The following is a 21889-nucleotide window of genomic DNA, read 5'->3' as shown; positions in this document are numbered from 1 at the left end:
TCAGCGAAGGCTTCTTGGAGGAGGTATAATTTTAGGAGTGTTTGGAAGATGAGGTGAGTGGGGGTCTGTCAGATATAAAGGGGAGGGCTGTGGGTGAGAGGTCAGCAGTGAGACAGAGAAGTTCACGGTACAGTGAGTAATTTGGCTTCAGAGGAGGGAAGCGTGCAGGCTGGGTTGTAGTAGGAAGTCAGCGAGGTAAGGAGCGAGCTGATTGAGCGCCGTAAAGCAGATGGTAAAGGCTTTCTGTTGATGTGGAGATGGGTGGGTGACCGCTGAGATTTTTAAAGAGTGGGGAGACATGAGTTGAACACCTTTAGAAAAATGATCCGTGCAATAGAGTGAAGTATTTGTCGGAGTTGAAGAGACAGGAGCCCATTGTTGAGTAGGGATTGTCTGTATCCGTTGCCAAATTGTACTTTCCAAGTGCTTAGTACACAGTAAGCGCTCAATAAATACAATTGAATGAATGAATGAGTCCAGTAGGTCAGAGAAGAAGTTGATTCAGTAGTCAAGGAGAAATATGACAAGTGCTTGGATCAGCACGGTAGCAGTTTGGATGAAGCTGAAGGGACAGATTCCAGAGATGCTGGGAAGGGCGAACAGACAGAATACGGTGACAGATCGAATGTGCAGTTTGAGAGAGATGAATCTAGGTTAACGCCAAGGTTACGGGCTCGGGAGGCAGGGAGGATGTTCATCTTGGGGACAAGCCAACTCGAGCTGAAACTGGAATGTTCTTCTCTTCCCATTTCAGGTCCTGAGGAAATCCAATCCAAGTGTGCCTTGAACCATGTCGCCTGCCTTGGAACCAGCGTGTGCATTCACTTGTCCCAGCTTTGCAACGGGGTGTTGGACTGCTCAGATGGATCGGACGAAGGGGCCCACTGTGAGGGTGAGTCCAGCTGAGGAACCGAGCTGTCCGCTCAGCCTCCAAAGTTGCCTTCTCGAATGGAAACATCAAGTAGCTCAGCCCTCTGCCCGGGTTTTCTTCCGGATGATTTTACGTTGAAACACATGAAGGTGGAGGTTTGGAAAGTACCACGTTGTACTGACCCTGGCCCTCTACTTCCATTTCAAAAAAACCCCAAAATAAGTAGGAGGGAAAGCATGTGCCTGCCTTGAAGTCAGGCTTTTTGACAACATTTCCCATGAGTCAGTGCTCCCGAACATAGGGTAAGTGAGGAAAAGGCCTTGCCCTAATGAATACACAACCAAGATTGCTTTGAGCCCGTTCCCTTATGAACAGGTGTCTTACCTCAATCAAGGAGGACTGGAAAGTTGAAGGGAAAATGCTGGAATTGAAATATGATGGGGTTGATCCTCTCCCCTTTGGCCTAGAATGTTGGGTGTACCCACTCTCCTTCAAGATGGTGGGGATGGACCCTTCTCCCCTAGGCTTGAGACCGGGCCGTGATGGGATGGGAAGTTAGCCAGAGTTGAGGACCAGCCACTCCCTGGATTCCATCCCCGCGATTCAATCTTGGGAATTTCTCTCGGTATATGAGGTTCTCCTTGTGCCACCTTTGGGCCGTACCAAGCTCTACTCAAGATGGGGAACGGTGAAGTGAGAAGAGGAGCAAAATCATTTCCCCTTTGCAGCAGGGGGTCGGGACTAGGTTTTCGATAGCCCAAGTAGAGAATCTCGATGAATGATCAGAACTCTCTTTTTCAATGATTTTGCTCGGCGTGCACGGTTGTGTCCCCTCCCACTGAAGTCTTTTCTGACTTTACAACTGTTGAGAATTTGCTTATGGTACTGTGTGAGGAATAATGAATCAGGACTATTTAAAAATCCTGATTAAGGTACTTGTTAAGCGCTTACTATGTGCCAAGCCCAATTCTAAGCACTGGAGTAGATGCAAGTTGATCAGATTGGTCACAGTCCCTGTTCCCCATGGGACTCACATTCTTGATCTCCATTTTACAGATGAGGTAACTGGGGCCCAGAGAAGTTAAGTGACTTGCCCAAGGTCACACAGCAGACATGAGGAAGATCTGGGCTCAGAACCCAGGTCCTTCTGATTCCCAGCCTATTGCTCTATCCGCTAAGCCATGCTGCTTCTCAATCTGTGTAAAAAGTAATTTTGCATCAGTCAATCGGTGGTATTTGAGTCCTTACTTTGTGCAGAGTTCTAATTTTCAGCTGCAAACTCGCTCTTTGTAGGACAGATTCAATGAAGAAGATACCTATTATTTTGTGATTTCAACTGGGGGCCTATCTAACTGTAATTTTGTGAGTTATTTGACCATTTTGATTCCATTGTGTAATTTTAAAATGCCTGCTTTACTTAAGAACTTAAAGATGTGTGAGCTTCTCAAATCTTAGATAATAAGGGTGATATGCTAATAAGAGTAAGGGAGTAGAATGAGAAGAGGGAGAATTCACCGTTTTATTTGTAGGGGAGGGGATGAAGTAAATTTTCAAGGGACTAATCCTACTGATTTCAGTGCTAATTCTGGACCGAATAAATTAATTCAAATTCAGAAGCCGGTAGATTTGTGTGAACAGTTCCTAGAAAATGACCAAGGGTAGTATATTGCAACAGAATCTCCACAAGTGATTATGCAAATCTCCTCCACCTCAAATGCTTGAAAGTGCCACGGATTACAAGGAAAGGCATCCCGTGGTTATTTAATAAAAACGGACATTTTCTGGTTTAGGAGATGAAGGAATAAGTTAGTGCAAGAAGATGAGGTGGATTAGAAATTGGAATTTCAATTACTAGAGCTTGAATTCAGTGGCGGTGCCGGGATCTGTTTATGCTGGAGATTTGGCTAAAATAATGTGCAGTTTCTAGAGAGGAGGAGAGTCGCTCACTGTTATGATCTTGTGTGGGTTTGCATGTGTGTGCTTCTGTGTTGCAAGTTTCACATGGGCAACGGTCGAGTCCCGCAGGAAACATCGGAACTGTACGCATTCCTGGGCACTGGTACTATCTCGGTTCCGACGATCAATTAATCAATGGTAATTGTTTAACACTTGTATGCAGAGCACTGTGCTAAGCACTTGGGAGAGTACACTATAATAGAGTTGGTAGACGTGGTCCCTGCCCACAGCCAGCCTATCTAGAGGGGGAGACTGACATTAATATAAATAAATAAATTTACAGATTTGTACACGAGGGCTGTGGAGCTGAGGGAAGGGTGGATAAAGGGTGTAAATCCAAGTGTGAAGGTGGGGCAGAAGGGAGTGGGAAAAGAGGAAATGAGGGCTTAGTCAGGGAAGGCCTCTTGGGGGAGATGGGCCTTCAATGAGATTTTTGAAGATGGGGGGAATGATGGTCTGTCGGATATGAAGAGGGAGGGCGTTCCAGGCAGGATGTGGGTGAGAGGTAGGTGGTGAGACTGAGGTACAGCAAGTAAGTTGGCATTAGAGGAGTGAAGTGTGTGGGCTACGTTGCAGTATGATGGGATAGAACATGTGGCATGGAGAAGCAGTGGGATAGGAGAGAGAGGCTTTGGAACCAAGTGGGCGAGACCATATCGGCATCCTGACATAACCCTGAAGTCCTGATTGGCTACTGAGGGTGAGGCCTGACCAGGGTTGTGTGGATAACCTCTCACTAACGTCCTCTCCGTCCTGGTGCCTGGCCAGGGAGGGAGAGAGGGGAGTCCCGTAGTTTCCTCAAGCCCTGTCTCGCTTCTCTCCTCGCTACAGCCATTTGTCTGCTGTGTAATCTTGGGCAAGTCACTTAACTTTTCTTTGTCTCAATTGCCTCATCAATAAAATGGGGATTAAGACCGTGAGTCCCTTGTGGGACGGGGATTGTGTCCAACCTGATTTGCCGGTATCCACTCCAGCTCTTAGTACAATGTCTGGCACGTAGTAAGCGCTCAACAAATACCACAGTTACTATTGATTGCTAGCCTCCTTGAAGGAGCAGCAGCTGTTCCTGAGCTGCAGCCCCATCCAGATGGCCCTCAGACCCCGGGACCTTGTTTGGAAGTTCACACCCCAAAGGATAGGAACCTGGCGATGTAAAACATGGGAGGTGGGTGCTGAACATGAACATTATTGATCAGTCAATCCCTTGCTGGCCCAGTAGAAAATGATTTCAGTTAATAGGAATGAGAACAGAACTGCAGCACTAAAATGGATTATGTGGAAAATGGGGTTCTGAACCCACGACTATAGATTTGTTATCTGGAGCGGGTGGGGGTGTGGGAGGAGGGAGATTTGCCGTGGAGAGCCAGTTGTGCTCACCTGGTAAAGCCTCCTCTTTATGGACTTTGCTCTGCCTTGCATTACGTGCACTGTTTTGAGTTGCATCTGCTCCATTGCACTGCATCTAATGCATTGCATCACAATAAAGTGGCCTCAGAATTCAGCAAGACCATCAATCAATGAGTTGTTTTTATTGAGAGCATACTGTTTGCAGAGCACTGTACTAAGCATTTGTGAGAGTCTGTATATTATTATACTGAAATAATAACGGTATTTGTTAAGCACTTACTATGTGCTGAGCACTGTTCTAAGCGCTGGGGTGGATACAGGGTAATCAGGTTGTCCCATGTGGGGCTCAGTCTTTATCCCCATTTTCCAGATGAGGTAACTGAGGCCCAGAGAAGTGAAGCGGCTTGCCCAAGACCACACAGCGGACAGATGACGCAGCCAGGATTAGAACGCTTGTCCTCTGACTCCCAAGCCCGTGCTCTTTCCTCTGAGCCACGCTGCTTCTCAAGCACTTGGGAGAGTTCAATATAACAGAGTTGTTAGACACATTCCCTGCCCACAAGGAGCTTACGGTCTATGGGTCGGGTTTACCCAGCAGCAGTGACCGTATCCAGTGTTTGCAGAGAGGAGTGGTTGTTTTCCAGTCTCCCCGCTCCCACATTCCCCTCCCCTGGCACAGATGGGCTGGTCAGTGTCACTGTGGACTAAGCCCTGGTGGAGGTGGAAATCTCCAGTTCAAATAATAATAATGATGATGGTATTTGTTAAGCGCTTACTATGTGCCAAGCACTATTCTAAGTGCTGCGATAGATACAAGGTTATCAGGTTGTCCCACGTGGGGCTCACAGTCTTAATCCCCATTTTAGAGATGAGGTAACCGAGGCACAGAGAAGTGAAGTGACTTTCCCTAGGTCACCCAGCAGACGAGTGGCGGAGCCAGGATCTAGAACCCATGACCGCTGACTCCCAAGCCTGGACTCTTTCCACTAATTCACGCAGTTTCTGTAAAAGGCGAGAGAGTGGGGAAATGGGAAAACTAGTCAACCCCAAAATACCAGTCCGATAACCGATGAAATCGGGGCACAGTGAGTAAACTGGTGCTAGTGGAGCGGAGGGTGCAGGCTGAGCTGAGGTAGATCAGTGAGGAGAGGTAGGATGGATCGAGCTGACTGAGTCCTTTAAATTTATACATTTTGGATTCCTAAGTTTTTCTCCACCCCACCCCCAACCGGGTTGTCACAAGTGCAAAGGCAGATGGGGGCTGCCTGCTCCAAGTCCAATAGGGAATTAAGAATCATTTTGTAAATTTTCTTCTTATGTTCTGAGCGCTCCTTAGTGCCACTTCCATCGGCCAGGGTGTCACTCTTGCAGTTTCAGTCATTTCTCCTAAGCTGTTTAGAGTCCCATTAACGCCTCCTCCAGAGTGGACATTATCTTGTATAATAAAGATGTTTTAGAGTGGAATGATAAAAACTTCAGTCCTCTCTCTCCGGTTCTGAAGCGGAGAGAAAAAACAAACCTCCCTGCCCGAGTTAAATCCAGGACAAATCATCTCCGAATCCTGGAGCGAGCAGGGGCCCTGTGGGCGGCGGCGGGCCCTTAAAATCCGCCAGCTCTTTTAAGGGGTTGACCAAACGGGGCAGAATGCATTTAAAACTACACCGGGAACCCATTTGGAAAGGTTTCGGCTTCACTTCCGAGGAGGCCCAAATTATCGATATGGAGAAGTCGAAGGGATCATTAACGCGAGCACCGTTGAGAGAGCGAGCACAACAACCCTCCCTATAAATGAAATTTGAAAGGACGGATGGCCCGGAAAATAAAAGAGAACATAGCAGATGGGTAAGAGAAGGCTTCTCGGGAAAGCAATCTGCCGGACCCGTGCAAACTTCATTAAAACGGATTTAGGAGTCGCAGAAGCGGCGAGGGGGGAGGGGGCGGGACGACTCGGGAGCCTGAAGCCACGGGTCAAAGGAGGAGCGAGACGGATAGCCCGTTCCGGGGTTCGGAGCGCCGTAGCCGGATCATACTGGGGCCCGAGCGGGAGAGGAATGGGTTTGATGGATGATAGCCATCGTTGCCTATTGCGGCGACTATTTTGTACAATGACAGGACCATTTTTCCCCTCTATTCCCCTGGGTGGGTCTCTGGCCCTGTGGGGTGAACACTGGGTCATAATCGATCAGTGGAGCGTATCGAGCCCCTTCTGTGGGCAGAGCGCTGTACCTAATGCTTGGGGAGAGTACAGTAGAATTAGTAGACGCGACTCTGGTCTTTAAGGAATTCACAGTTTACTGTGTGCGGTGCACTGTGCTCAGCACTTGGGAGAGTACAAACCAGTTAGTAGACAGGATCTCTGCCCTCAAGGAGCTTACAGCCTATTGAGCGCAGAGCACTGAACTAAACACTTGGAAGCCCAGGTTCATGACTGACGGCAAGAGGACTGAGGGAAGATGGTCATCCAAGCAGAATTGCAGTTTGAGGTGAAACCTTTGACCACAAGAAATGTTTCCCTCTTGACCTAGATGGAGACTTGGCTCTTTTTTTTATAGTAATTCATTAAGCACTTAAACTGTGTTCCTGGCACTGCGCTAAGTGTGGGGTAGATACAAGCTAAACAGGTTGGATTAAATCCCCAGAGGGTTTTCTAGCCATCTGGAGAAGCGGTAGGAGGAGGAGGAATAGTAGTACTACTAGTAGAAGCAGCATGACCTTGTTGATCAATAAAGAGAGACAATCCCTGCCCACACCGGGATTACAGTCTAGATCCAGAAATCCCAACAGAGCCCACGGAGAATGAACGACAGCAGGATACGAAGCAAGTAACCGTTGACGCCGGGGGAATGGATGGGGAATGGCCACGGACCTTGAACCTAGAGAAGCAGCGTGGCTTAGCGGAAAGAGCACGGGCTTGGGAGTCAGAGGTTGTGGGTTCTAATCCCCGCCCCGCCACTTGTCAGCTGTGTGACGTTAGGCAAGTCACTTCACTTCTCTGAGACTCAGTTACCTCACCTGTAAAATGGGGATTAAGACTGTGAGCCCCACCTGGGACAACCTGATAACCTTGTATCTCTTCCACAGTTTAGAACAGTGCTTGGCACATAGTAAGCGCCTAACAGATACCATCGTTATTAGCGACAGACCACGGATTTGGGTTCTGATCCCGGCTGTGCCACTGGCTGCTGTGGGACCTTGGGCAAATCGTTTAACTTCTCTGTGACACAGTTACCTCGTCTGTAAAATGGAAAATAAGACTGCGAGCCCTGTGTGGGAGGGGGATGATGTCCAACCTAATTAGCTTAAATCCACCCCAGTAATCAGTACAGTACCGGGCACATAATAAGCCCTTAGCAAATGCCATAAAAATCCACAAAAGAAAAATAGAGTAATAGTAGTATTAGTAATAAAGTTGGTATTTGTTAAGCGCTTACTACGTGCCAAGCACTGTTCGAAGCACTGGGGTAGATACAAGACAATCAGGTGGTAACCCATAGGGCTCACAGTCTTCATTCCCATTTTCCAGATGAGGTAACTGAGGCACAGAGAAGTTAAGTGACTTGCTCAGAGTTACACAGCTGACAAGTGGTGGAGGTGGGATTAGAACCCTTGACCTCTGAGTCCCAAACCCGAGCTCTTTCTCCTGAACCACACTGCAGTAGTAGTAGTTGTGGTATTTATTGAGCCCTGACTACCTGCTGAGCACCGGAATCGTATTATCTGAGCCCCACCTGAAAGTGCAATTAAGCATTATAGGAAGTGACCAGATAACTGCAAGCAATAAAGCCGAGAGACCCAGATAAACAATGTTACCATAAGCAAATTAGCAATAGTTCTTGGATGGCCGTCAGGCTCGCCGTCTGACTGCACCAGCCAGAGGATTCCGTCTCTTCAGTCTGGAAAGACGCAGACTTACGATAGGACTCAATCTAATAATAATAATGTTGGTATTTGTTAAGCGCTTACTAGGTGCAGAGCAGTGTTCTAAGCGCTGGGGGAGATACAGGGTAATCAGGTTGTCCCACGTGAGGCTCACAGCTAATCCCCATTTTACAGATGAGGTAACTGAGGCACAGAGAAGGGAAGTGACTTGCCCACAGTCACACAGCTGACAAGGAGCAGAGCCGGGATTCGAACACTATGACCTCTGACTCCCAAGCCCGGGCTCTTTCCACTGAGCCATGCTGCTTCTCTGCTGTTTCACAGCCAAAGGCTTCCATCTCTTCAGTCTGGAAAGACGCAGATTTATGATAGGACTCAATCTGGATTTTCAGAACCTTGAAAGGGGTGGTCAGGGACAGCGTGAAATTGAAGAAGCACGAATCCCATCCGATCAGGTTGTGGAAAGCCGGTAGAACGGGAATTTAGCCCCTTTAAAACAATAACACTTCTCTAGATTGTAAATTTGTGGTGGGTGGAGAATGTGTCTACCAACTCTGTTATATTGTCCTTTCCCAAGCGTCTAGTACAGTGCTCTGCACACAGTGTGCGCTCAAAAATAAATGGTTGATCAATTAATAATAATTATGTAAGCAGCATGGCTCAGTGGAAAGAACACGGGCTTGGGAGTCAGAGGTCATGGGTTCTAATCCCTACTCTGCCGCTTGTCAGCTGTGTGACTTAGGACAAGTCACTTAACTTCTCTGGGCCTCAGTTACCTCTTCTGTAAAATGGGGATGAAGACTGTGAGCCCCATGAGGGACAACCTGATCACCTTTTATCCCCCCAGTGCTTAGAACAGTGCTTTGCACATAGCGCTTAACAAATACCAACATTATTATTATTATGAAGTGCATAATATGTGTCAAGCACTGTTCTAAACATTGGGTTAGATCAAGCCATCAATCTAATCAGGGGTATTTACAGAGTACTTACTATAATAATAATAATGTTGGTATTTGTTAAGCGCTTACTATGTGCAGAGCACTGTTCTAAGCGCTGGGGTAGACACGGGGGAATCAGGTTGTCCCACGTGGGGCTCACAGTCTTAATCCCCATTTTACAGATGAGGTAACTGAGGCACAGAGAAGTTAAGTGACTTGCCCACAGTCACACAGCTAAGTGGCAGGGATTCGAACCCATGACCTCTGACTCCAAAGCCCGTGCTCTTTCCACTGAGTCACGCTACTATGTGCGGAGAACTGTACTAAGCACTTTGGTAAATACAATCCGAGGTGGTAGATGTGATCCCGCCCACAACGAGCTTATGGTCTACGATCTAAATACAGTCAGATGCAGCTCCTGTACCTCATGGGGCTCAAGGTCTAAACCGAAGGCAGAACAGGTATTTACAGATGAGGACGCTGAGTCACAGAGAAGTGAAATGACTTACCCAAGGTCCCACGACAGACAAATGGCAACCCGGGATTAGCAATGAGGTCTTCCGACTCCCCAGGCTTGGGCTCCTTCCACTAGCCCATGTTTACTTCTCTGGAGGAAATGCCCTACCCAGGGGCCCGGGGAGTTGTTGATATGTGCTGATGGAATTTCTCCTTTGGGACATTGTGCAGCCAAAAATGTCGGCAGGATCAAGAAAGATCTGGATAAATTTGGGGCAGAAATTTCCCCGGAGAGATGGCAGATGGTCCACCCGTTCCTAACCCATACCCGGGGCCCAAACTGATCTGGCCATTCATTCTCTCCGAGCGCCAGGCAGGCACCACCAGAGACAGCGCCCTGGGCTGGGAGGACCACGGGTTTGACCCAAGATGCCCATTACATCTTTTGGGTCAGTTGCATGATGTAATTTCTGAGATGAGAGACATCCTTAATCGAGAAAATGGTGGGGCCAGGAAAAACCTCTGTGCGAAGCAGGGTGAAAGAAGTTCCCTAAATTGCCCGGATCAACAAAATGTGTTTTCTTGCTGGCATAGAGGAATGTATTATGGCTGCCTTCCAGAATCCCTCTTAGAGGTCGTACCCTGGAGGGGTCTCCAACTGGATTTCTTGTCACTCCGACCTGCCCGAGGCTCCCACCGGATGACACGCAAATGGCCGTCTGAATCCGGGCCAGTTGAGAATCAGATTTCCGATTCAAAGGCCAAGAGCCTGCCGGGTCTGTGGGTGGAGTTTCACTCCCAGATAGACCTGCGAGGCAGACAGTGGGCAGAGGAGACGAAACTTCAAAGGTTATTAGGGCCGGAGAGAGGGTGGGGGGTCAGGAGGACAGTGGAGGAAGCTCACTGGACAGGCGGCGTGGAGATGGTGCTGGGGGAGCCCTGTCAGACCCCGAGGAGGAGCAGGGAGACTCTTCTGGGGTCCCTGAGGTGCTTTGGTTTCTGAGAGCACCCGTCGTTCAGACGGTGAGCGGGTCGTTAAGCGGGGATTGTCTCTATCTGTTGCCGAATTTTACGTTCCAAGCGCTTAGTGCAGTGCTCTGCACATAGTAAGCGCTCAATAAATACTATTGAATGAATTATTATTAATATTGTCCCTTAACCTCCTGCCCCTCCTCTCTCTGTCCCTCCTCTGCAAAATTCATTCCTTCTCCACATGCGCTGTTTTCTGATGATAAAGAAAAGAATTTGCCGAGGCTCACTTTTTCATCATACTTAAGGAAAGCGAGACCCATTTTAGAGACGCTCTGTAATCGAGACACACTATCAGTGATGGCCCTTGAGCTGCCGGTTTGCAGAAGTGGATAGGTTCTGTTTAAAAGAAACCCAAGGGTAGAGTGGGGATTCTGAGACCCCCTGCACAAACCTCCTTCTCACCTGCACACCCACAAGACTTTGCAGACAATCTCCCGGAGGAGTGTCAACGGTCGTGTCTCAAATCTGCATCTACACAGAGCCGGAAGGGCATTGCCAGTCGCTGAGAGCAGATCGATATCAAGCCGATCTCTATTACTCAACCTGGGCCGCCAACCAGGGAGAGAAGTTTTGTAAACACTTAGAGCGCTTTCAGCCTCGAACATTACTGTCACTGCTTATGGATCTAGATTTACAATTGCCGAGGCTTTAAAGTCATTAAAGGGGAGTTGTTATTCACGAAGGCGTTTACTAAACTCAGGAAAACTCTGCTGAGGAGAAGAGGCCTAAAACAGGCCTTCCACAAGGAAAGTCTCTCCGCAAAAAGTTGAAAGTTGGAGTTATCACCTTGTGTATTTTAATTGAGTCCTTTCAACTTGCTTCAGATATTGATCCTTAAGGAAAGGATTTGATCAGGTGGTGACAGGCAAGCAGGATCAAACACTGTAGTTCTCAGCTCCTTCCCGCATGCTTAAACAAATTTATTTTCACACCTTGACATTAAAAATAGTTCGCAGACTTCTCAGAGATGCAGGAACATGGGAATCAGATTTCCAAGACTTCCTGATTAAAGGTAGAGGTCTTTGAAACAAGCTCTGATTGAAATAGGAGAAGGAAAGGGAATGGTGCTTCCCACTAAAATGTAATGGGGAGAGAAGTGTGTTTTCCAGTGCAGGTCAGGACCAGCTGGGGCATGAAGAGGGAGTTATGGGGAGGGTCGAGGGATGGACAAGACTCATGGGGCTACCGTCTCTTGTCCTCTCTCGAGTGGCAAATACAGTGCTCTGCACACAGAAAGCACATAATAAATACCACTGATTTAATTGATAGGAGTCGGGTATGGAAATACCAGATCCACTGCGCTTCAAAGAGTCGTGTCATTTTGGCAGTGGTCAGTTCAACCCGTGATTAGGTCAGCGTAGCCTTCTCTTCCCTCCCCGTCCCCTTTTCTTCTATCACCATCCCCACCCCCATCCTGAGGGCCTTCCTCTCCATGCTGCCATTTTCACAGAGATCCAACCAGACTATTTTTGAGGTTCTATTTTAGAGGGAGTCGAAAGGATGCTGGGAGTTTGGGTGAATTTGGAGACCCTTTCGGTAGGAGCCAGGCAGAGAAGCGATAAATATGATTGAATGAATTGAATGAATGAATGTGTGAAAAATGCTGATGTGTGGAGGCCCACAGACCAGAGATTTGTTTCACCTATACATATATAAGTATGTGTGTGCAGAAGGATGAAGAATGAGGCTGCCAGTAGGAGCGGTGTGGCCAAGTGGAAAAAGCATGGGTCTGGGAGTCAAAGGACCACGGTCCTAATCCCCGCTCTGCCACTTACCTGCTGTGTGATCTTAGATGAGTCACTTCACTTCTCTGTTCCTCAGTTCCCTCATCTGTAAAATAGGGATGGAGACTGTGAGCCCCATGTGGGACAGGGACTGTGTCCAACCTGATTACTCTGTATTTACCCCAGAGCTTAGTACAGTGCCTGGCTCATAGTAAGTGCTTAACAAATGACATAAAAAAAGTTAGGAGGGGACTCTCTGCCTGGCTATGTTGACTTTGAAAGCTGGCCCACATTGGATCGAAGGGGGCTCCATGTGGCCACTGGCATCTCCTGCTGCCAGGCCTCGCAGAGAGCTCTCCCAAGGCTGACCCATACTGCATAAAAACCTTCCTTTTTTGTCTGTCTCTTTTTTCTGTTTATGGGGTTTGTTAAGCGATTGTTCTATGTCAAACACTGTTCCAAGTGCGGGTGTAGGTGCAACTTAATTAGGTTGGACACAGTCCCTGTCCCGCGTGGAGCTCACAGTCTAAATAGGAGGAAGAGCAGGTACTTAATCCCCATTTTACATTTGAGGAAACGGTGGCACAGAGATGCGAAGTGACTTGCCCAAAGTCACACAGCCGTCAAATGGCCAAGCCGGGATTAGAGCCCACATCCTCTGACTCCTAAGCCCTTGTTCTTTCCCCTTGACCATGCTGCTCCTTCTGGCAACCTTATTCTCCACCCAGTCAACCATATTTATTGAGCGCTTACTGTGTGCGGAGTAGTCTATTAAGCATTTGGGAGAGTACAATATAATAGACTCATTCCAAGTCCACAACAAATTTACAGTCTACAGTCCACCCCTCTGCACGCACATTCACGCATGTGTTTTTGTGAGACAAATCCCAGATCGGTGTCCCTACACGTCAGCATTCTTCACACATTCATTGCTCACCTCTGCGGCCCCTGAGGGAGTCCAAATTCACCTTTTCTCTTGTTTGTTCCTGTTTACGCTCTTCTTCACTGGGGGAGAGGAGACCTGGAGGGAGAGGGAGCGAGCAGAGCATCAGCAAAAAAAGGATCCTGTCTCCCAGGCCCCAGTTCTTTCCACCAGACCACATGGTTCTCATGGTAGAGATGGTTGTGTGGTATGGGATGTAGAGTGAGGACCGTAGAGTGAATCTTTTTTCAGGCAGACTTCTCTTTTTTGAATGGTATTTGTTAACCGCGTACCGTGTGCCAGGCAGTGTACTACGCTTTGGTGTAGATAGAAACTAATCAAGTTGGACACAGTCCGTGCCCCACAGGGGCTCACGGTCTTAATCCCCATTTTACAGATGAGGAAACCAAGGCACAGAGAAGTAAAGTTCCCACAGCAGACCAGTGGCAGAGTCAGCATTAGAACTCAGGTCCTTCTGACTCCCAGGCCTGTGGTCTATGCACTGGGCCACACTGCTTCCCCTGTGTGATCTGTGTGAACCCAGTCCCATATCCTAAGAGAAATGTATGTCCCTAGGCTTCACGATAAAGCTAGGCCTAAATTTCCTATCTGTTTCTATTTCATGCCGGTTACTGTTCCCAGCTCAAAAGGGAGAGCTGAAAATGATGCAAATTCCACAGGCAAGAGGAACATTTCACATTGGATTTTCAGAGTAAAGTGTGGGAAAAGGACCATTTGGATAGCGGCCAGGTTTTAAGAGAAAAACATTGCCCACGAGAAACAGATCGGGCTTGGGCAAACATCCTTTCTGTTCAGTCTGAGCGGAGCTCCACGGTACTCCTCGGAGGAGGAAAGGAACAGCTTTCCTGAAAAGTTTAAGACAGATATGTCATCCTTGGAAAATGGAGTGAAGCAATTTGCTCTAAAGCATTGATTGAGAAAACAGGGGACTTGGTCTCAACATCAAATTGGAATGAGGAATGTGAATACCCAGCATTCTGCATGGGCCCGGCATGCTGTTTGGAGAGTGTTTTAGAAGCCTTTTGGGATCAGTTACTTTCAGGGCATTTTGTTCCAGGGGAGCCAACTGAAATAATTTCCGCCGTGTTCATTTTTTAAGTGGAAAAATAGCGTCTTGGCTGTCAGCAGTGGAGCAGTCAGAAGGAGTGGGTGGACCCGGCCCCCACCACCCATCGGGTGCCTTGGTGGCCCTTCTTCTGTTGTGGGCCTTTTTGCTTTCTTTCATGGGATTTGTTAGCACTTACTGTGTGCCAAGCACTGTTTTAATCACTAGATACGAAGTCATCAGGTTGGACACAACCCCTGTCCCTCATGGGGTTCACAGCCTTAATCCCCATTTTACAAATGAGGGAACTGAGGCCCAGAGACCTGAAGTGACTTCCCCAAGGTCACACAGTAGACACATGGTGGAGGCAGGGTTAGAACTGAGGTCTTCTTCTTATGCCCGGGCCTATTCTCTATCCACTAGGGCACATTGCTTCCCCAAGACCTGAAACAGAATGACCGAGACTTCTTTTAAACATCCGCGGATCTGGGGATAGAGGAGCCAGGATGGAAGACGGGCCCCGTCCCAACCGTCCTGCGGGGGATCCTGCGGTGGTTAGCCGTGGAGTCAGGGGGTAGAGGTCCTGCCTGCCCAGTCATCATTCAGAAACAGGAGACTCTGAGGGAGAGTCTCCCCTGCACAGGGCAGCTCCAGTCATGAGCCAGAAATAGATGTGTGCGGCGAGATCGAGGCAGGGGTTTGGGACAGGGGTTTTCAGACACAGTTGGGAGACCCCTGGGTAGTAAAGGCTGGCACCATATTGAAATGGGACGCAGATGGAATTTGAAAAGTACAATGGCAAGTACCCTCTTGAGAACTTGTGTGGCTTGGTGGAAAGAGCATGGGATTGGGAGTCAGAGAACCTGTGTTCTAATAATAATAATTGTGGTATTTGTTAAGTACTTACTATGTGTCAGGCACTGTCCTAAGAGCTGGGGTAGATAGGTGGAAGGTAGATGGGTCGGACACCGTCAGTGTACCACATTGGGTTTACAGTCTTAGTCTCCATTTTACAGATGAGGCACAGATAAGTGAAGTGACTTGCCCAAGATCACATAGCAGACAAGTGGAGCCAGGATTAGAGTCCTGCTTCTGACACTCAGGTCCTTCCTACTCCCCGGTCCACTCTCTATCCCCTAGGCCACACCCATCTCTGCCACCCTTCTGCTGTGTGACCTCGAGCCAGTCAATTCACTTCTCTGGGCCTCAGCTCAACTGTAAAATGGGGATTCCAAAACTGTTCTCCCTCCTAGACTGTGAGCCCTTTGGGGGACCTGATTATCCTGTGTCTGCCCTACTGCTTAATACAGTGCTTGACACGTAGTAGGTGCTTAACAAATACCACAATTATCATGATTAGTTCATTTTCATTAAGTCTTCTGAGAGCAGAATCAAGGTCTTAGCTTCCAGTGTACTCTTGCACAGTGCTCTGCACATAGTAAGCACTCATAAATTCCATTGACTGATTGCTATATGTTCATAAGTACTAGAGAGGGTAATTAGGACTTAACTGCTTAGGTGGGGGATGGGCAGAAGCGGGAACCGAAGGGAATAAAAGGTGGGCAGGGTAGAGGTAAATCCGAGGCAGATGAGATTTCTGAAGATTGAAGGGGCCAGACTCTGGTGGGCCAGGCCACTGGCTGTCTGCGGGCACAAGGGATTAGGAAGTGACCTGCCGGTGCTGGGAGACCCATGTTCCTCTGTGAGGAGAGAGTGTCTCTGCGGTCAGCAGTCAAAGCACAGCTTGGAACAGCCGCCGGAACGGACAAAGCCCCGTCCGCCTCCGGTCCCCGAGGGCCACCCCCGCTCGTCATGCCAGGCAGAGCGAGGAGGCAGTAATTGGCGTTGAGAATGCAGTGACCCGTCTCTCCGTAGGTCCAGAGAACAGGCCCTCTCTGAGTCCCACCCGGAGCCCAGGCCGGTGTCTTGGCGGGTGCCCGGGTAGTGGCAATTAGATGTTTGATTGCCGGGGACGGTGAGGCCATTGGCGAGCCCACGTTGGAGGCGCTCCCCGGGCGCCGAAACGGATGGCTCCTTCGAGAACGGAGCCATCCGTTCATCTGCCAGCGGGAGTCATAATCCATCAGCCTGACGGCATGGCGACACTTCAGATTTAGACATTTCAGGGGTATAAGCAAATCGAGACAGAGACAGCTTGTCTGAGCAGCGAGGCGCGGGGATGGGGTGGAATTCCGCGCCTCCGGTCGGCCTGTCCATCGGCGCAGCGGAAACTCCCGCGGCCGAACCCTAGGTGTTCGGGCCCGGAGTCTCTTGGCAAGCGTTCGCCCTTGGGCACTGACTTTCCTTCCTGTTTCCCTCCCCGCTTTCTGAACCTTCTTCCTCTCCCTCGGCCCTGGTGCTGGCTACGCAGTTAAGCTGTCAGCGTCTGGAGGGGAGGGGTCTGGACTTTGACCTCCGCTGTCCTCTGCCAAGTGCTTAGGGCAGTGCGCTGCACACAGTCATGGTTCAGGCGGGATACAGATGCCTGGAGCTGACATTGGCTTTGGAAGAGCAACCGCCACAAAAAAAAAACAAACAGGCCATATCACCTGCCCATGAGGAGCCTGTGGTCTGATGGGGGAGACAGATAAAAGAGCCCATTGTGGGCAGGGATTGTCTCTATTTGTTGCTGAATGGTACTTCCCAAGCAGTTAGAACAGTGCTCTGCACACAGTAAGCACTAAATAAATACGAATGAATGAATGAATGAATGAATGAATAAGAGTGAGTTGTCAACAACAGTGGGAGTCCTTAAAATAAAATGGTGGTATTTGTTAAGCACTTACTACGTGCAAAGCACTGTTCTAAGCACTGGGGGATGCAAGGTGATCAGGTTGTCCCACATGGGGCTCACAATTTTAATCCCCATTTTCAGATGAGGTAACTGAGGCACAGAGAAGTTAAGGAACTTGCCCAGCGTCACACAGCTGGCAAGCGGCAGATCCTGGATTAGAACCCACGACCTCTGACTCCCAAGCCCGGGCTCTTTCCACTGAGCCACGCTGCTTCCCTTAACCCTGACCCTTCACTTCACCTCCTCGGCCATTCACCTATCACGCCCGGGGATCCCGCATTGAAGAGAAGAGGCTGAGATCTCCAGACCCTCAGCATCTGGAGTGGGTGAAAAAAGCTTGGCCGGATTTACGCCCAGCTAGACTGTAAGGCCCTCGAGAGCAGGGATACCATCTACCGACTCTCCTGGAGATTCTCAAGCCGTTAATACGCCGCTCTGCACCCAAGAGGTGCTCAACAAGAGAAGCAGTGTGGTCTAGTGACAGCACACAAGCCTGGGAATCAGAGGTCCTGAGTTCTAATCCCTTCTCTGCAGTTTGCCTACTGTGTTACCTTGGGCAAGGAACTTGACTTCTCTGAGCTTCAGTTCCTTCATCTGTACAATGGGGATTCAATACCTGTTCTCGCTCCCACTTGTAATTGTCTATTCTTCGGTGCTTATCATACGCTAAACACTCTGGTCTGACACTTGTCTGCTGGGTGACCTTGGGCAAGTCACTTAACTTCTCTGTGCTTCAGTTCCCTCATTTGTAAAATGGGCATTAAGACGGTGAGCCCCACGTGGGACAACCTAATTATCTTGTATCTACCCCAGCACTTAGGACGGTGCTTGGCAAATAGTAAGTGCTTAACAAATAGCATAATTATTATTATTACTACTACTAAGTTCTGGGGTAGATACAGGGTAATCAGGTCCCTTATGGGATTTACAGTCTCAGTAGGAGAACAGGAATTGAATCTCCATTTTGCAGAGACTATTAAAGCACAGGGGAAGTGAAATGACTTGTGCAAGGTCACACAGCAGCTAAGTGGAAGAGCTGGGATTAGAACCCAGGTCCTCCGATTCCCAGGCCTGTGCTCTTTCCACTGGGCTACGCTGCTTCCCACCTAGACTGTGAGCCTCATGAGGGGTAGGGACCTAGTCTAATCTCATTATCTTTTATCTACCCCATGCTCGACACAGTGCTTAGCTCATAGAAGTGCTTCCCAATACTACTATCATTATTATCATTAGCAGTGTGGCTTAGTGGAAGGAGCACGGACTTGGAGTTGGAGGATGTGAGTTCTAATCCTGACTCCGCCACTTGTCTGCTGTGTGACCTTGGCTAAGTCACTTAACTTCTCTGCCTCAGTCACCGCCTCTGTAAAATGGGGATCAAGACCGTGAGCCCCACATGGGAAAACCTGATTAGCTGTGACCTACCCCAGTGCTTAGTAAGCACTTAAATACCATAATTATTATTATCATCATGATTAGTAGTATTGATTGAGCTGGTGAGGCCCAAAGGTTCTATTGCTAGATGCTCCCTCCACCCTCCTCTCCGCATCTCCTCTCCCCTGTCCTTCACCTTACCTTGGAAAAATCCCTCTTTTAGCAGAAACGTTTGCAGAACCTTACCGCAGACAAGTCCCTCTAGAAATCGGCCAAACAGTCAGTTTGTATTTGTTCAGCCCTTACTGTGTGCAGAGCACTGTATCAAGTGCTTGAGAGAGGACAGTATAACAATGTAACAGTAATAATAATTGTGGTATCTGTTAAGCACTTACTATGTGCCAGGCACTGTACTAAGCACCGGAGTGGACACCAGCAAATCCAGTTGGACCCAGTCCCTGTCCCCCACGGGGGCTGACAGTCTCGATCCCCATTTTTCAGTTGAGGGAACTGAGGCACAGAGAAGCGAAGCGATTTGCCCAAGGTCACACATGAGACAAGTTTTTGGATCAGATTAGAATCCGGGTCCTTCTGACTCCCAGGCCCGTGCTCTATCCACTAGGCCGTGCGGCTTCTCACTCTCTGCCGCGGGAGGCCCTCCAGACCCATCCAGGGGTGATACGGTCATTTCTATGAGTGGGAAAGTCTCACCGTGACAAAGCGGTCACGAAGAGCCAGAAACCTCCCCGACCTTCAGAACCAGGCAGAGCCCGTGCCGTCTGACTGCATTCCTCAGAGCTCCCGGTGGCATTCCCCTGGCTCTCCACTTACCCGGAGCGGCTGGTCTGCCTGCTGTTAGCTGATTAGCAGTGGGTGATTGGGCTCTCTCTATTGGGGCGCGGGATAGAATCCCACAAAAAAAACCAACAAGAATGAAAGTGAAACACAGGCTGAAAGAGAAAATCTTTCTCCCAGCAAAAATCGTTTGGTCTTTCATGTGCACAGAAAGACAGGTATAATGATGCCCAAGTTTATAAACATCCCTCCAGGAGACCTTCGGTGCCTTATAACGTGGCTGCAAATCAAATTCTCCGCATGAGAAAGTGGTTTAAACATTCTTATCAGCGCGCTCTGTTCATGCTTTTAATGAATCAATACATCCAGCACCTCCTTTGCTCCACTTACAATTTTTCTCTTGACATATTAAGAGTAATGTTTTGATCGGCCACGCTTTATATTCCATTATTTTTCTTGTCTCTGATGATAATCAATTTTTGACACTGGAAGCCAGATGAAAGCCTGCAGAATTTGGGTGGATTAGATATATCAAGCAGCATAGAATTCGAGCGTTTACGCGTGCGCGCGCGCACAGGTAATACCGCTGTTAATGTTAAAAACCAGCTCAAGTGTGAGTACCTGGCGGTTCAGTCAAGTTAGGCACCTACAAAAATTTCAATTTAAACTCAGCTTTCACCCTACTTCCAGGGCATAATGAATAAATGCCACACTTGATGTATGGTGACTGACAGGCAGGCTGCGAAGGAATGCCTTCAAACTCATTTTCCCTCTTGCCACCTAAAAACTGGCTGGGCCCCTTCCCCCTCTCCTCTCCACCCCTTTCACAGGCACGCACACTAATTCGGATAGACTCTAAACATCCGGCCATTAGAACTGTGCACACCTGATGGCAATCTGCTGCCACAAACCCAACAGTTGCTACGATTTCTCCTCTGAATTTCCTCAGGTTTAAGTTCTTTGTGATTTCATTATTTTTCCATTATTTCCCAGACTGGCGCTGGCATGGCAGAACTCTCGGCTTCGAGTCCTAATGCCTCATTTGAATCAAGAGTATTAAAAACTCTTCTCCGTGTCTGGCGGCCCTACCGCCTCCCTCTCCCCCCCATCTCTTCTCCCGGTTTTGTTTTTCCCTCCTTTCCGAAGCTCGGGGACTTTTCAACACGTTCAATGTTAGAAAAAAAAATTGTAGCCCTCGGGGACGTTAGCTAGAAACCGAGAATCTGTAAAATTCAAATGAGGTGAAAACTCGAGCCGACAAATTTTAAGGGTTAGACGTTTCTTCCAGAGAAAAAGATGCAGACGGGAAGGGAGATTTTCTAGAGGACTTGAGAAACACAGAGGCTTCGATAATCATTGAGATAAAACTTGTCTCCCCAAGTTCCTTCTCCCTCGTGATAGGTGGAGGGAAAACCTGCATCGGAATGAACCCGACTGTAATTGGCTATAATCCTCTCGTGACATTCTAGCGGCGCGACTGGGCCGCCCAAGAAACCTTTTTAGTGTTTCAAATGGAGTCAGAGTTTTTCTCTGCCTCCATTTTGGGTACATCTAATGAAAGAAACTAAGGAATGCTACTCAGTTCTGTCGATCCCTTGGTCCCGCATCTGGGAATTCTGTCTCCAATAGGGAGACCAGGGCATCAGGGGCAACTGAGGACTGGTTTTCGTTAGGGGCTGTTGGAATAGCGGGGTGGGAGGTGTGCATGTGTGTGTTTAACCGCCTGTTCCCATCCATCTGTCCTCAAGGTGACCACAAGCACGTGGACATGAGGAGCCAGGCTGATGGGTTACAAAAGTCCAGCAGTCCCTACTTCCATTTTCACTCGTACTCTCAAGGACTGCTATTCCCATTTCATGTACTTCTTCACTGAGCGGCCTTAAGTGGGTCCACCCTGGGCATTCACACCCTGGGATGGTGGTCATCGGGCCAGTGTGACCAAAGATTTTAGGTGGCTGCTGTCTTTTGGTCCACCTCCTGAGGGTGGTATCCCCGGGACACGAGTCTCCAGGCTAGCCGTGCCCGATGGCGTAGGACTGAGACTAGTTTAGTGCTCATGCCGACTCAACCCAGTGGGTGACAGAGTGGAGCCGGGGCAACCTGGACCATTGTCGAGTCAATTCTCTGACCCTCTGAGTGTCCTTCATGAAGGGTTTTTGGGTTTTTTAATGGTATTTGTTAAGCACTTACAATGTACCAGGAACTGCTTTAAGCAGTGGGATAGATACAGTGTAATCGGATTTGACAATGTCTATGCCTCACATGGGGCTCGCAGTCTTAATCCCCATTTTTCAGATAAGGGAACTGAGGCACGGAGAAGTGAAGTGATTTGCCCAAGGTCACACAGCAGACGGGTGGCGGTGCCGGGATTAGAACCCAGGTGCTTCTGACTTCCAGACCTGTATTCTATCAACTAGGCCATGCGGCTTCTCAGGGATGACTGATGGCTCCTAGGGATCTGAACCAATCACAAGCAAGTTCGGCCCACCTTACGCCAAGACACCCAGGAAAACTGGACTCGTACAAAACCAGGATTCTTTGCTCTCCACTCTGAGCTGCTCTAGAGTGGCCTGGGGGATAGAGCATGGGGCTGGGAGTCGGGAGACCCGAGTTCTAGTCCCAGCTCTGCCTTAACCTGCTGGGTGACTTTGGGCAAGTCACTTACCATCTCTGGGGCTCAGTTTCCTCATCTGCAAAATGTGGATAAGATTCCCCTGCCCTCTCTCCCTCTGAGA

General features: G+C 48.7%; 1 protein-coding gene across 1 annotated transcript in view; it reads left to right on the top strand.

Moving 5' to 3' along the window:
- The first annotated feature begins 760 nt into the window (after positions 1–760).
- The window catches only part of LRP1B (LDL receptor related protein 1B), a 389846-nt gene continuing 368717 nt past the window's right edge, over positions 761–21889 (top strand). Inside the window, 1 exon segment of the mRNA XM_029072223.2 lies at positions 761–892. The gene's annotated coding sequence lies outside the window, so the exon portion shown is untranslated.

Source organism: Ornithorhynchus anatinus, chromosome 9 (genome assembly GCF_004115215.2).
Source record: "Ornithorhynchus anatinus isolate Pmale09 chromosome 9, mOrnAna1.pri.v4, whole genome shotgun sequence".
Lineage (NCBI taxonomy): Eukaryota > Metazoa > Chordata > Mammalia > Monotremata > Ornithorhynchidae > Ornithorhynchus > Ornithorhynchus anatinus.
Note: the sequence above shows the minus strand (reverse complement) of the source record. Positions and strands in the feature narration are given on the sequence as shown.